This window comes from Tachypleus tridentatus, chromosome 10, assembly GCF_004210375.1.
Source record: "Tachypleus tridentatus isolate NWPU-2018 chromosome 10, ASM421037v1, whole genome shotgun sequence".
Taxonomy (NCBI): Eukaryota; Metazoa; Arthropoda; class Merostomata; order Xiphosura; family Limulidae; genus Tachypleus; species Tachypleus tridentatus.
In genome coordinates this window covers 22,875,539-22,889,432 of record NC_134834.1, presented here as the reverse complement: position 1 = coordinate 22,889,432, position 13,894 = coordinate 22,875,539, and the positions used below count along the sequence as shown (strand labels likewise).

General features: G+C 34.3%; 1 pseudogene across 1 annotated transcript in view; it reads left to right on the top strand.

The window, feature by feature from the left end:
• Positions 1-13,681, top strand: part of LOC143228878 (tyrosine-protein kinase Abl-like) — a 128,383-nt pseudogene extending 114,702 nt beyond the window's left edge. Inside the window, exons 9-10 of the transcript XR_013015487.1 lie at positions 7,291-7,404; positions 11,766-13,681. The product of XR_013015487.1 is annotated as a tyrosine-protein kinase Abl-like (transcript). The remainder of the gene's footprint in view (positions 1-7,290; positions 7,405-11,765) is intronic.
• Positions 13,682-13,894: the final 213 nt, after the last annotated feature.

The following is a 13,894-nucleotide window of genomic DNA, read 5'->3' as shown; positions in this document are numbered from 1 at the left end:
TATACCAATTTCTGTACACTACTATAGGTTTATAATAGCATACCAACGTCTGTACACTACTACAGGTTTATGATAGTATACCAACTTCTGTACACTACTGTAGGTTTATGATAGTATATGAACTTCTGTACAGTACTATAGGTTTATGATAGTATACCAACTTCTGTACACTACTCTAGGTTTATGATAGTATACCAACTTCTGTACACTACTATAGGTTTAATATATTATACCAACTTTTCTACACTACTATATGTTTATGATAGTGTACAAACTTCTGTACACTACTATATGTTTATGACAGTGCACCAACTTTTGTACACTACTATGGGTTTAAGACAGTGTATCAACTTCTGTACACTACTATTGGTTTATGACAGTAAAAACTTCTGTACACTACTATAGGTTTAGGACAGTGTACGAACTTCTGTACACTACTCTATTTTTATGACAGTATGCCAACTTCTGTACACTACTATTGGTTTATGACAGTGAAACAATTTCTGTACACTACTATAGGTTTAAGATACTATACAAATTTATGTGCAATACTATATATTTATGACAGTGTACCATCTTTTGCACACTACTATAAGTTTATGACAGTGTACCAACTTCTGAACATTACTGTATGTTTATGACACTATACCAACTTCTCTACACTACAATACGTTTATGACAGTATACCAACTTCTGCACAGTACTATAAGTTTATGACAGTATACCAACTTCTGTACACTAATATATCTTTATGTCAGTATAACAACTTCTGTACACTACTATAGGTTTATGACAGTGTACCAACTTCTGTACACTACTATAGGTTTATGACAGTGTACCAACTTCTGTACACTACTATTTGTTTATGACAGTGTACCAACTTCTGTACACTACTATTTGTTTATGACAGTGTACCAACTTCTGTACACTACTATTTGTTTATGACAGTGTACCAATTTCTGTACACTACTATATGTTTTGATAGTATACCAATTTCTATACATTACTATAGGTTTATGACAGTATACCAACTTCTCTACACTACTATAGGTTTGTGACAGTATACCAACTTCTGTACACTACTATAGGTTTATGACAGTATACCAACTTCTGTACACTACTATAGGTTTATGACAGTATACCAACTTCTGTACACTACTATAGGTTTATGATAGTACACCAACTTCTGTGCACTACTCTATGTTTATGACAGTGTACCAACTTCTGTACACTACCATAGGTTTATGACAGTGTACCAAGTTCTGTAGACTACTATATCTTTATGTCAGTATACTAACTTCTGTACACTACTATAGGTTTATGACAGAATACCAACTTCTATTCACTACTATATGTTTATGACAGTGTACCAACTTCTGTACACTACTATAGGTTTATGACAGTGTACCAACTTCTGTACACTACTATATGTTTATGACAGTATACCAACTTCTGCACACTACTATATGTTTATGACAGTATACCAATTTCTGTGCACGATTTTATGTTTATGACAGTGTACCAACTTCTGTAAACAACCATAGGTTTATGACAGTGTTCCAACTTCTGTACACTACTATAGGTTTATGACAGTATACCAACTTCTGTACACTACTATAACTTTATTATAGTATACCAACTTCTGTTCACTACTATAGGTTTATGATAGTATACCAACTTCTGTACAATACAAAAAGTTTATGATAGTTTACCAACTTCTGTACACTACTATACATTTATGACAGTATACCAACTTCTGTACACTACGATATGTTTATGATAGTATACCAACTTCTGTACACTACGATATGTTTATGATAGTATACCAACTTCTGTACACTACGATATGTTTATGACAGTGTTCCAACTTCTGTACACTACTATAGGTTTATGACTGTATTCCAACTTCTGTACACTACTATAGGTTTATGATATTATACCAATTTCTGTACACTACTATAGGTTTATAATAGCATACCATCGTCTGTACACTACTACAGGTTTATGATAGTATACCAACTTCTGTACACTACTGTAGGTTTATGATAGTATATGAACTTCTGTACAGTACTATAGGTTTATGATAGTATACCAACTTCTGTACACTACTTTAGGTTTATGATAGTATACCAACTTCTGTACACTACTATAGGTTTAATATATTATACCAACTTTTCTACACTACTATATGTTTATGATAGTGTACAAACTTCTGTACACTACTATATGTTTATGACAGTGCACCAACTTTTGTACACTACTATAGGTTTAAGACAGTGTACGAACTTCTGTACACTACTATTGGTTTATGACAGTAAAAACTTCTGTACACTACTATAGGTTTAGGACAGTGTACGAACTTCTGTACACTACTCTATTTTTATGACAGTATGCCAACTTCTGTACACTACTATTGGTTTATGACAGTGAAACAATTTCTGTACACTATTATAGGTTTAAGATACTATACAAATTTATGTGCAATACTATATATTTATGACAGTGTACCATCTTTTGCACACTACTATAAGTTTATGACAGTGTACCAACTTCTGAACATTACTGTATGTTTATGACACTATACCAACTTCTCTACACTACTATAGCTTTATGTCAGTATACCAACTTCTGTACACTACTATAGGTTTATGACAGTATACCAACTTTACACTACTATATGTTTATGACAGTGTACCAACTTCTGTACACAACTATAGGTTTATGATAGTATACTAACTTTTGTACACAACTATTTGTTTATGACAGTATACCAACTTCTGTACACTACTATAGGTTTATGACAGTATACCAACTTCTGTACACTACTATAGGTTTATGACAGTATACCAACTTCTGTACACTACAATACGTTTATGACAGTATACCAATTTCTGTACACTACTATATGTTTATTACAGTATCCCAACTTCTGTTCACTACTATAGGTTTATGACAGTGTACCAACTTCTGTACACTACTACATGTTTATGACAGTATACCAACTTCTCTCCACTACTATGGGTTTATGACAGTATACCAACTTCTCTCCACTACTATGGGTTTATGACAGTGTACCAACTTCTGTACACAACTATATTTTTATGACAGTGAACCAACTTCTGTAAACTACTATAGGTTTATGACAGTGTACCATCTTCTGTAAACTACTATAGGTTTATTACAGTGTGCTAACTTCTGTACACTACTTTATGTTTATGACAGTACACCAACTTATCTACACAACTATATGTTTATGACAGTATACCAACTTCTATACACTACTATAGGTTTAGGACAGTGTACCAACTTCTCTACATTAGTATAGGTTTATGATAGTATACCAATTTCTGTACACTACTATAGGTTTATGACAGTTTACCAACTTCTGTACACTACTTTAGGTTTATGACAGTATATCTACTTCTGTACACTACAATAGGTTTATGACAGTATACCAACTTCTCTTCACTTCTATAGGTTTATGACAGTATACCGACTTCTATACACTACTATATGTTTATGACAGTGTACCAACTTCTGTACACTACTACAGGTTTATGACAGTGTACCAACTTCTATACACTACTACAGGTTTATGACAGTGTACCAACTTCTGTACACAACTATATGTTTTAAACAGTGTACCAACATTTGTACACTACTATAGGTTTAAGATACTATACTAATTTATGTACAATACTATATGTTTATGACAGTGTACCAAATTCTGTACAATACTATAAGTTTATGACAGTATACCAACTTCTGTACACTACTATAGGTTTATGACAGTATATCAACTTCTGTACACTACTATAGGTTTATGATAGTACACCAACTTCTGTGCACTACTCTATGTTTATGACAGTGTACCAACTTCTGTACACTACCATAGGTTTATGACAGTGTACCAAGTTCTGTAGACTACTATATCTTTATGTCAGTATACCAACTTCTGTACACTACTATAGGTTTATGACAGAATACCAACTTCTGTACACTACTATATGTTTATGACAGTGTACCAACTTCTGTACACTACTATATGTTTATGACAGTGTACCAACTTCTGTACACTACTATATGTTTATGACAGTGTACCAACTTCTGTACACTACAATAGGTTTATGATAGTATACCAACTTCTGTACACAACTATAGGTTTATGATAGTATACTAACTTTTGTACACAACTATTTGTTTATGACAGTGTACCAACTTTTGTGCACAACTCTTTGTTTATGACAGTGTACCAACTTTTGTACACTACTATAGGTTTATGATTGTATACCAACTTCTGTACACTACTATATGTTTATGACAGTATACCAACTTCTGTACACTACTATATGTTTATGACAGTATACCAACTTCTGTACACTACTATATGTTTATGACAGTATACCAACTTCTGTACACTACTATAGGTTTATAACAGTATAACAACTTCTGTACACTACTACAGGTTTATGACAGTATACCAATTTCTGTGCACGATTTTATGTTTATGACAGTGTACCAACTTCTGTAAACAACCATAGGTTTATGACAGTGTACCAACTTCTGTACACTACTATATGTTTATGACAGTGTACCAACTTCTGTACACTACTATACGTTTATGATAGTATAACAACTTCTGTACACTACTACAGGTTTATGACAGTATACCAATTTCTGTGCACGATTTTATGTTTATGACAGTGTACCAACTTCTGTAAACAACCATAGGTTTATGACAGTGTACCAACTTCTGTACACTACTATATGTTTATGACAGTGTACCAACTTCTGTACACTACTATAGGTTTATGATAGTATACCAACTTCTGTACACTACTATACGTTTATGATAGTATACCAACTTCTGTACACTACGATATGTTTATGATAGTATACCAACTTCTGTACACTACGATATGTTTATGATAGTATACCAACTTCTGTACACTACGATATGTTTATGACAGTGTTCCAACTTCTGTACACTACTATAGGTTTATGACTGTATTCCAACTTTTGTACACTACTATAGGTTTATGATATTATACCAATTTCTGTACACTACTATAGGTTTATAATATCATACCAACGTCTGTACACTACTACAGGTTTATGATAGTATACCAACTTCTGTACACTACTGTAGGTTTATGATAGTATATGAACTTCTGTACAGTACTATAGGTTTATGATAGTATACCAACTTCTGTACACTACTATAGGTTTATTATATTATACCAACTTCTCTACACTACTATATGTTTATGACAGTGTACCAACTTCTGTACACTACTATAGGTTTATGACAGTGTACCAAATTCTGTACACTACTATAGGTTTATGACAGTGTACCAACTTCTGTACAATACTATAGGTTTAGTACAGTGTACGAACTTCTGTACACTACTCTATTTTTATGACAGTATACCAACTTCTGTACACTTCGATATGTTTATGATAGTATACCAACTTTTTTACACTACTTTTTGTTTATAACAGTGTACCAACTTCTGTACACTACTATAGTTTTATGATAGTATGCTAACTTCTGTACACTACTATATGTTTATGACAGTGTACCAGCTTTTGTACACTACTATGAGTTTATTACAGTGTACTCACTTCTGTACACTAGTGTAGGTTTATGACAGTGGATAGCCATTGTTTTACAAGTGTTTGTGCAAAAGTAAAATCAAGTAATTAGAGCAGTTGAAGACATTGCAGGTAAAACTGTTAAAATATATAAAAAGGTCTAGAAAAGTCATTTTACAGTAAACAGAGGTAGAAAATGTTTACTTTCTTTGATGATGTTAATGTCTTTGAGTTTGAATGTGAACCTTACATGACCTCCTGACATCGAATTTAACCTTTTTTCTGTAAAACTTAAGGCACTATGTATGTGAAATATACGAGGAATAAATTGATACTGTACACCATTAACCTTGTATTTAAAATATTTTGAAGTGAAGCTTAATCCACAGCATCCCTTATGTGTTGGACACTTTAACATTAGGTTATATATATACACACACACATACATACAGATGTAAAAGTGGCTGGTATGGGTAGAGAAAGAAAACATTATACACACACACCTAGACAAAAAGCAAAATCAACTAACAAAAGTAAATATATCCCACGAATTAAAAAAATCACGAAACCACAGCATCTCTTATGTGTTGGACACTTTAACATTAGGTGATATGTATACACACACACACATATACATAAAGATGTAAAAGTGGCTGGTATGGGTAGAGAAAGAACTATGCTCACCAGATGAAATTAACGACGAATTAGACAAAATAAAACAATACTTCATCAACATCAATAAGTTTCCTCCACAAACCGTAGAAAACTTTATACACACACACCTAGACAAAAAGCAAAATCAACCAACAAAAGTAAATATATCTCACGAATCAAAAAATCACGAAATTATATTCTGCTGCATACCATATATTCCTGACATCAGCAGACAAATAACCAACATTTGGCAAAAACTAATAACAAAATATGGCATTCCAGTTAATACCACATTTATTCAAAAACCAGGCACAAAACTAAGGTTTATACTGTGTAAAACCTACACTGACAAACACCACACCAACATTATTTATAAAATGCAATGTGATAACTGCCACGACTTCTATATTGGAGAAAGAAGTAGAAAAATGGAAACCAGATTCAAAGAACACAAAAAGTCGCCTTCACATGTTTTTGAACACTGCAAATCAAATAAATACAACATAACCATAGAAAACACCCAAATACTAAACAAAGAAACAAACATAAACAAACGCAAAATTAAAGATGCCTTACTTATACAACAACTCAAGCCCAAAATAAACCAACACGAAGGAACACCTTCATACCTATATTAATAAATATAATCCAACATCTAAGCACACCCTCTACTTTCCTACATTCATTTACGCAACTGCCTTCAAACTTGTGGTCAGCTATCGGTCAGTTACCTCTTTCTTTCTTTGTGAACCTGACGATGACCAAAGGTCAAAATGTTGTTTGCTCCTCTACGTAGAAGTTTCTCTATCCATATCAGCCATTTTTACATATATAATTTTCTCTACAAATGGGTTTTCTCGTCATCACGGATTACTGTAACATTAGACTTAAAATGATTCAGAGTTTTCTTGCTTACTTAGTGTCACCACTAGGTAATGTTGTTCTTTAGTATGACCTTGTACACTCAATTTGTTTTTGTGTTATATAAAACATAATTAAGAATTAGGTTTCATTATTACAACTCACATAAACAACTAACAGAAGTGGAGAAACAGCTGGAGAGGCAAACACCTGCACCGTACAGATCCTACGGAGAGAGTTCGCCCAATATTTTTCAGCACGATGAAGAAGGAGATTATCCCGTAACTGAACAAGGTATCTGCTCAGAATATTACTCAGGAGCCTGTATTTGATCTGAAGTATACTTCTCAGTATTCAGCAATAAATTAATTTTTGTCTCTCGTTGTCATTTTAAAATTGTAATCAAATTCCCCGGATTAGTTTAAAGCCATAGCCAGTTACAGAGTATTTGATAAGGTTTATTACTAAAGCTTCTGTATTTCCATTTCTTACTGCGTATTTTGTGTGAACTGTAGTAATTGATAATTGATAAGGTTTATTACTAAAGTTTCTGTATTTCCATTTCTTACTGCGTATTTTGTGTGAACTGTAGTAATTGATAATTGATAAGGTTTATTACTAAAGTTTCTGTATTTCCATTTCTTACTGCGTATTTTGTGTGAACTGTAGTAATTGATAATTGATAAGGTTTATTACTAAAGTTTCTGTATTTCCATTTCTTACTGCGTATTTTGTGTGAACTGTAGTAATTGATAATTGATAAGGTTTATTACTAAAGTTTCTGTATTTCCATTTCTTACTGCGTATTTTGTGTGAACTGTAGTAATTGATAATTGATAAGGTTTATTACTAAAGTTTCTGTATTTCCATTTCTTACTGTGTAATTTGTGTGAACTGTAGTTATTGATAATTGATAAGGTTTATTACTAAAGTTTCTGTATTTCCATTTCTTACTGTGTAATTTGTGTGAACTGTATTAATTGATAATTGATAAGGTTTATTACTAAAGTTTCTGTATTTCCATTTCTTACTGCGTATTTTGTGTGAACTGTAGTTATTGATATTTGATAAGGTTTATTACTAAAGTTTCTATATTTCCATTTCTTACTGTGTATTTTGTGTGAACCGTAGTTATTGAAAATTGATAAGGTTTATTACTAAAGCTTCTGTATTTCCATTTCTTACTGTGCAATTTGTGTGAACTGTAGTAATTGATAATTGATAAGGTTTATTACTAAAGTTTCTGTATTTCCATTTCTTACTGTGTATTTTGTGTGAACTGTAGTTATTGATAATTGATAAGATTTATTACTAAAGTTTCTGTATTTCCATTTCTTACTGTGTATTTTGTGTGAACTGTAGTTATTGATAATTGATAAGGTTTATTACTAAAGTTTCTGTATTTCCATTTCTTACTGTGTATTTTGTGTGAACTGTAGTAATTGATAACACTGGGGAACACTCATTTTGTTGTATTTAAAAAAAGACCTTTCTATAATCAATTTGAGTGTGTTGATTTCAAATCTGAAGTCGGTTTTTGTCTGCAAGCTACAGATTTTATGCAATTTGACATTTTTATTTATTTTTTAATTTTTCGTTATTATAGGAAATTATAGGAATAGCTTATCAATTTGTTTGTGTATTTTATTCAGGTAGGAATTTGCGTTTGTACACTTCATCTGTACAATCTCGTTTAATGCTCCAGCAGTAGTCAGCCATCATACTTTTGTCCCAGCGCCCTTGGTAGCGTTCTTCCATGACCTTTATGTCTTGGTGGAATAGTTCTCCTTGTTCGTCACTCACAGCCCCCAGGTTGTCAGGGAACTTATCAAGGTGGCTGTTCAAAAATGAAGCTTGATGCTCATGTTGCTCCCGAGATCACGAAAAGCGAGGAGTATTCTGTTCACAAGTTCACTGTAGTTCTCCGCCTTATTGTTTCCAAGGAAGTTCTGAACGACTGCCACAAAGGATAACCAGGCTGCCTTTTCTAAAGCAGTCATCTTAGCAACAAACTGATCATAACGAATTAGGGTTCGAATCTGTGGGCCATCAAACACGCCTGCTTTGATCTTCTCAAATGATAACCCTGGTAAAGCTGTGATGATGTGTTGGAAACATTCACCTTCGGTTTCCAGTGCCTTGACAAATTGCTTCATCAAACCTAATTTGATGTGAAGAGGAGGAAAGATGATCTTATCTCTTATCTCTGCTTACAATTGGGTCTCGTATGATATTTGGCATGCCTGCTTCAAGGGTGTCACTTAATAGGCCAGTCCTTCTGGACCCAATGTCTGTCTCGTGCTCGGCTGTCCCACATACAGAGGAAACATGGAAACTTGGTGAAACCTTTCTGTTGTCCAAGAAGAAAGTTGACCATCTTTAAGTCTACACAAATGATCCAATTGTGCTCATGATATTTTAATAAGTCCATGACCATTTTCATATCATCATAGTCTTCCCATAAATGCACTGAGTGACCGACAGGTACTGCTCCATAAACATTCCCATTATGTAAAAGAACACACTTTAGACTGCGTTTTGAACTGTCTGAAAAGAGTCTCCATTCAGCAGGACTATAGTAAGGTACACCCAGTTCTTTGAGAAGCCCTTGGATGTCATGGCAGTAAACAAACTGTCTGTCTTCTGAAAAGAAGGTCACAAAAAAGCTGGTCACGCTTTCTGAAATATGATACTTTAACAGAGTGATCAACAAGATTTCTGCCTTGTAATCTTGATGCCAAAAGCTCTGCTGCTTTCTTTGAAAGACCTAAATCCCGCACTAAATCATTCAGTTCAGCCTGGGGAAGAGGCTTGGGGACGGGGAAAGGTTCAGTGTCTGAAGAACAGTTCTCCGATTGTGTACACTTTTCCAACAATTCACTGTCACAACTGTCTTGTTCGCTTGTATCATGTCCAATGTCTTTATCGTCCAATGAAGGCAAGCCTTTGAAAACTGGAACAGGAACTTCTTCAGAGTGCGGAGCAGGCCAAATAGCTGAGGGAATGTTCTGATACGTAATCTTATGTTGGTTTTTCTTCCCAACACCCGTTGTGTTTACCATGCAGAAATAACAGTCAGTTACATGGTTGGTGGGTTCGCACCAAATTATTGGAACACCAAAAGGCAGACCATTGCGTTTTCCTTTGGTCCAGTCTCAAGCATTTCCTCACAATTGTGGCACACAACATGAGGAGCCCATTGCTTGTCTTGATCACCAAGATGAACTTCAAAATATGCCTTGTAGGCACGCTTTGACTAACGAGGATATGTTACGTCTCTGACGATTGAGTGTGTAGCATCCACATATGTAGCAGAAGGCATCAGGCTTGTTTCTGCAATGATATCTATTTTTGGAAGCCATGTTTGATCTGAAACAAAAGAAGAATGATCAAAATATTAGAAGCTATCTATATATATGGACGTGAAAATGCTTATACATGGTTTACATAAGTTCACATTTGTACAATTTCATTAACCTCAAATTGCATACAAACTAGAGCTTGTAGAGAAAACTAATTTCAGATTTGAAATCAGCGCCTAAAACTCCTTCAGAATCAGTTAAAATATCCAATGCAACTCAAAGTTACTGAAAAAGTGTTCCCCAGTGTAATTGATAAGATTTATTACTAAAGCTTCTGTATTTCCATTTCTTACTGTGTATTTTGTGTGAACTGTAGTTATTGATAATTGATAAGGTTTATTACTAAAGTTTCTGTATTTCCATTTCTTACTGTGTAATTTGTGTGAACTGTAGTAATTGAAATACTTTTAAGTTTTAATTTCATTTGATTTTCTGAGTGTTTGAAAGGAATTTAAAAAAAAAAAAGATACTTAAGCATTTTGGAAATACAAAACTAGGTAACAGAATAGATTTTCTGTAAGCATTTACAGAAATTCTGGTGCAAATTTCATAAAGTATGTAGAATTCTAGAAAATATGATTTGATTTTTTAAGTTTTATAGTAATTATTTTATATAGCTGGTGTGAATTTTGTATGTAATGTTGAAAAATATTCTTTCTAGTATGAATGACAGACATAAAAATTTTAAATGTGGTAAAAGTGACCAGATTAAGAGTTGGTGTAATACCTTAAACCTTAAGTGGATTTTTATTCATATATACTAAGTTAAAAGCTTCATTCATTGTGTAAACTTTTTTTAGATTTATTATATAATAGGTGTTTTACAGAAAAATAATTTGTTCCTACATAGCATGATAAGCTTAATGGTGTTTTTATAAGTTAATAAAATATACTGCCTAAAGAAAGAATGCCTTGCTACGAAACTATAATTACTTTATTAGTTTTAAGTTTCCTGCCATCTAAATATTTTTAACTATTGGGAGTCAAAATTAACAAAAGCTTTAGAAAAAAATTGAAAGTGTTTTTTTGTCATGAATGTGTGTACTTAATCATGAAAATGTCTAATTATAATAGTCTGAAACCACTAAGTTCCAGAAACACATAACTTACATTGTTGTTTCTCTGAACGAAAATGGGCTGGTAATGTTATTTATTTTTTAAATTTTAATAAGGTTCATACATACTCTTAGGCACTAAGATAAAAAATGAAAGGTACATTTAAGAAAATGTAATTACCTTTTTAAGGCTGTACATTATACTGTTCATTTTTAGTTAATCACCTCTTTCTATTAGGTTGTCATAGTGGAGGTTCATCCAAACAACAGACCATTATCTCCACTAGATCTACTTTGGTTCAACTTCGAAGACATGGCCCTCGGGTAAGCAGGCACCCGTACCACCGAAGAGGACCAGCACTTTTCGAGATAGTGTCTATCAAGACAAAATGTATGGAACAATCGGAGGACAGGAAACTAGTAATAAAAATATTCTCAATAACAGTGGTGAGAGAGCCTTTGAGACTAACAACAGGAAAGTTCAGGAGATGAACAGCAATGAAGTAGGCGATGGTGAATTAAGAGAGCGAACTCCTGATACTGAGGAGTCTGACACTCACACAGCAGCTTCAGTTGCCAGTGTTCCAGCAATGTCCCTAAACCAGCAACATTCTCAGCAAAAATTGAAAAAAGCAAGGACCTATCCTCCTAATATTCAGCAACATAATAATTCAAAAGAAAATAGTTCTTCAAATAAAGCAAGAGAACCCAAGAAGGTACAGGTTGCAGCTCTGGAAGTTCAAAATGTGAAACGAGCCATTAATCGATATGGCACTCTTCCAAAGGGAGCAAGGATTGGTGCATATTTAGATTCGCTAAGGGAGCATGGTCTTCATACTGGAGCTAAGTATCCGGAGCCAGTTGTTGAAAGTGAACCACAAGCTTTCAGTGATATAGGATGGGAAAGTGCTACTTTAGATCAACTTTCCCAGAAACAGAATTTTAACAACATAAATAATACTCATAAAGGAGAAACTGGAAGTCACTTTTCTTCTAGATATCCTCCTCCGAGTCGGCAAAGGCACGAATATGATGGTGTTCATCATTCACCTCATGCCTTTCTGCAAAGGCAAAAGTCAGACCTCACATACTCCAAGAATAATGACACATTTGAAACTGGATCTATTCCAGACTCTAGACACCTTAGTTCAAAGCCTGTTCCATCTCCTAGGCTTCCTAGAAGCCAAAGGGTAGATCGAAAATCCTCTCGTGAAGGAAGAATTGAAGGACCACCTTGCATTCCCCAGGAAATAAGAAATATTCATGATGTCGGTACTAACAATACTTCAAATGCTGGTGGTGAAACTGGTTTTCGAGACTATTCTGGTAGTAGTTACTCCAGGAATAATAATATTTCAGAATCCAGAAATGTTGACCCCCAGGCATTCCCATCTCCTTTCAGTTCTAATGTCTTTCGAAGGACACTTACTAAAAGGCCAAAAGAGAGACCTCCAAGTCCTCCAAAGAGTCCACTTGTAAAAAGTGGTTCAATTGATGATCAGTTAGGATGGAAACCTGAGAGGATCTTTGATCAAAGTCCATCAGAAAGTGCACATACTGTGACTCCATTAACTTGGAGTGCTAGTGTAGACAGCCCACTTCCACCAGGAAAGGTCAAAGTACCGTCAGGGAGTCCAAAGTCATCACGTAATATTGCATCTCCCCCTCCACCACCTCTTTGCCCAGAAGGTTTTCCTCCTCCTCCTGATTTTGTAAAAGATTCTGTAGAATCTTGCTCTGAACAACAGACTGTGATTGAAGTCAAAACCTCTTCAGTTGCCAAAGCATCACATAATAATCAAACCGCCAAGAACCCAGCAGCTCAGCTAGTCTCAGAACTCTTCGAGAGTCTCAAAATGAAAGCCAGAAGAAGAGCCGTAGAGATGGGAGATGCTTCTTCTCAAACCACTGAAGAAGTGGGAAGCTCTGCAGAAATATCAAAAGAGCAGTCAGCTGTTGCACTGTCTCCTAAAAGGGCACACCTTCTCTGGAATTGCCTGTAAAGTCTGAATCTATAAATTGCTCTAAGTTAGGCTTTCAACAAGGAAATGAGCTTTCCAAGAGAATCAGCTCAATATTTGAAGCCAGCTCAAATAGGGAAAAAACAACTGGTGAATCACAGTCACAGTTTTATGTGTCCAGCAATAGACTCAAAAAGAAGACTCAAGATAATATAGAAAAAAGTGTCAGTGGAGATCTTGGCCAAAAAAATTTAATTATATCAAAACTCAAAAGCAAGCCTCCTGATAGAGATTTGGTAGAAGTCTGCCAACCAGATAGATGTGAAGAAGAGGAAGAAAGAAGACACAGTTGTGGAAGTATAACAAGTTTGAAGAAGATCTGGGAGAAGGAGAGCTCCAAACAAGA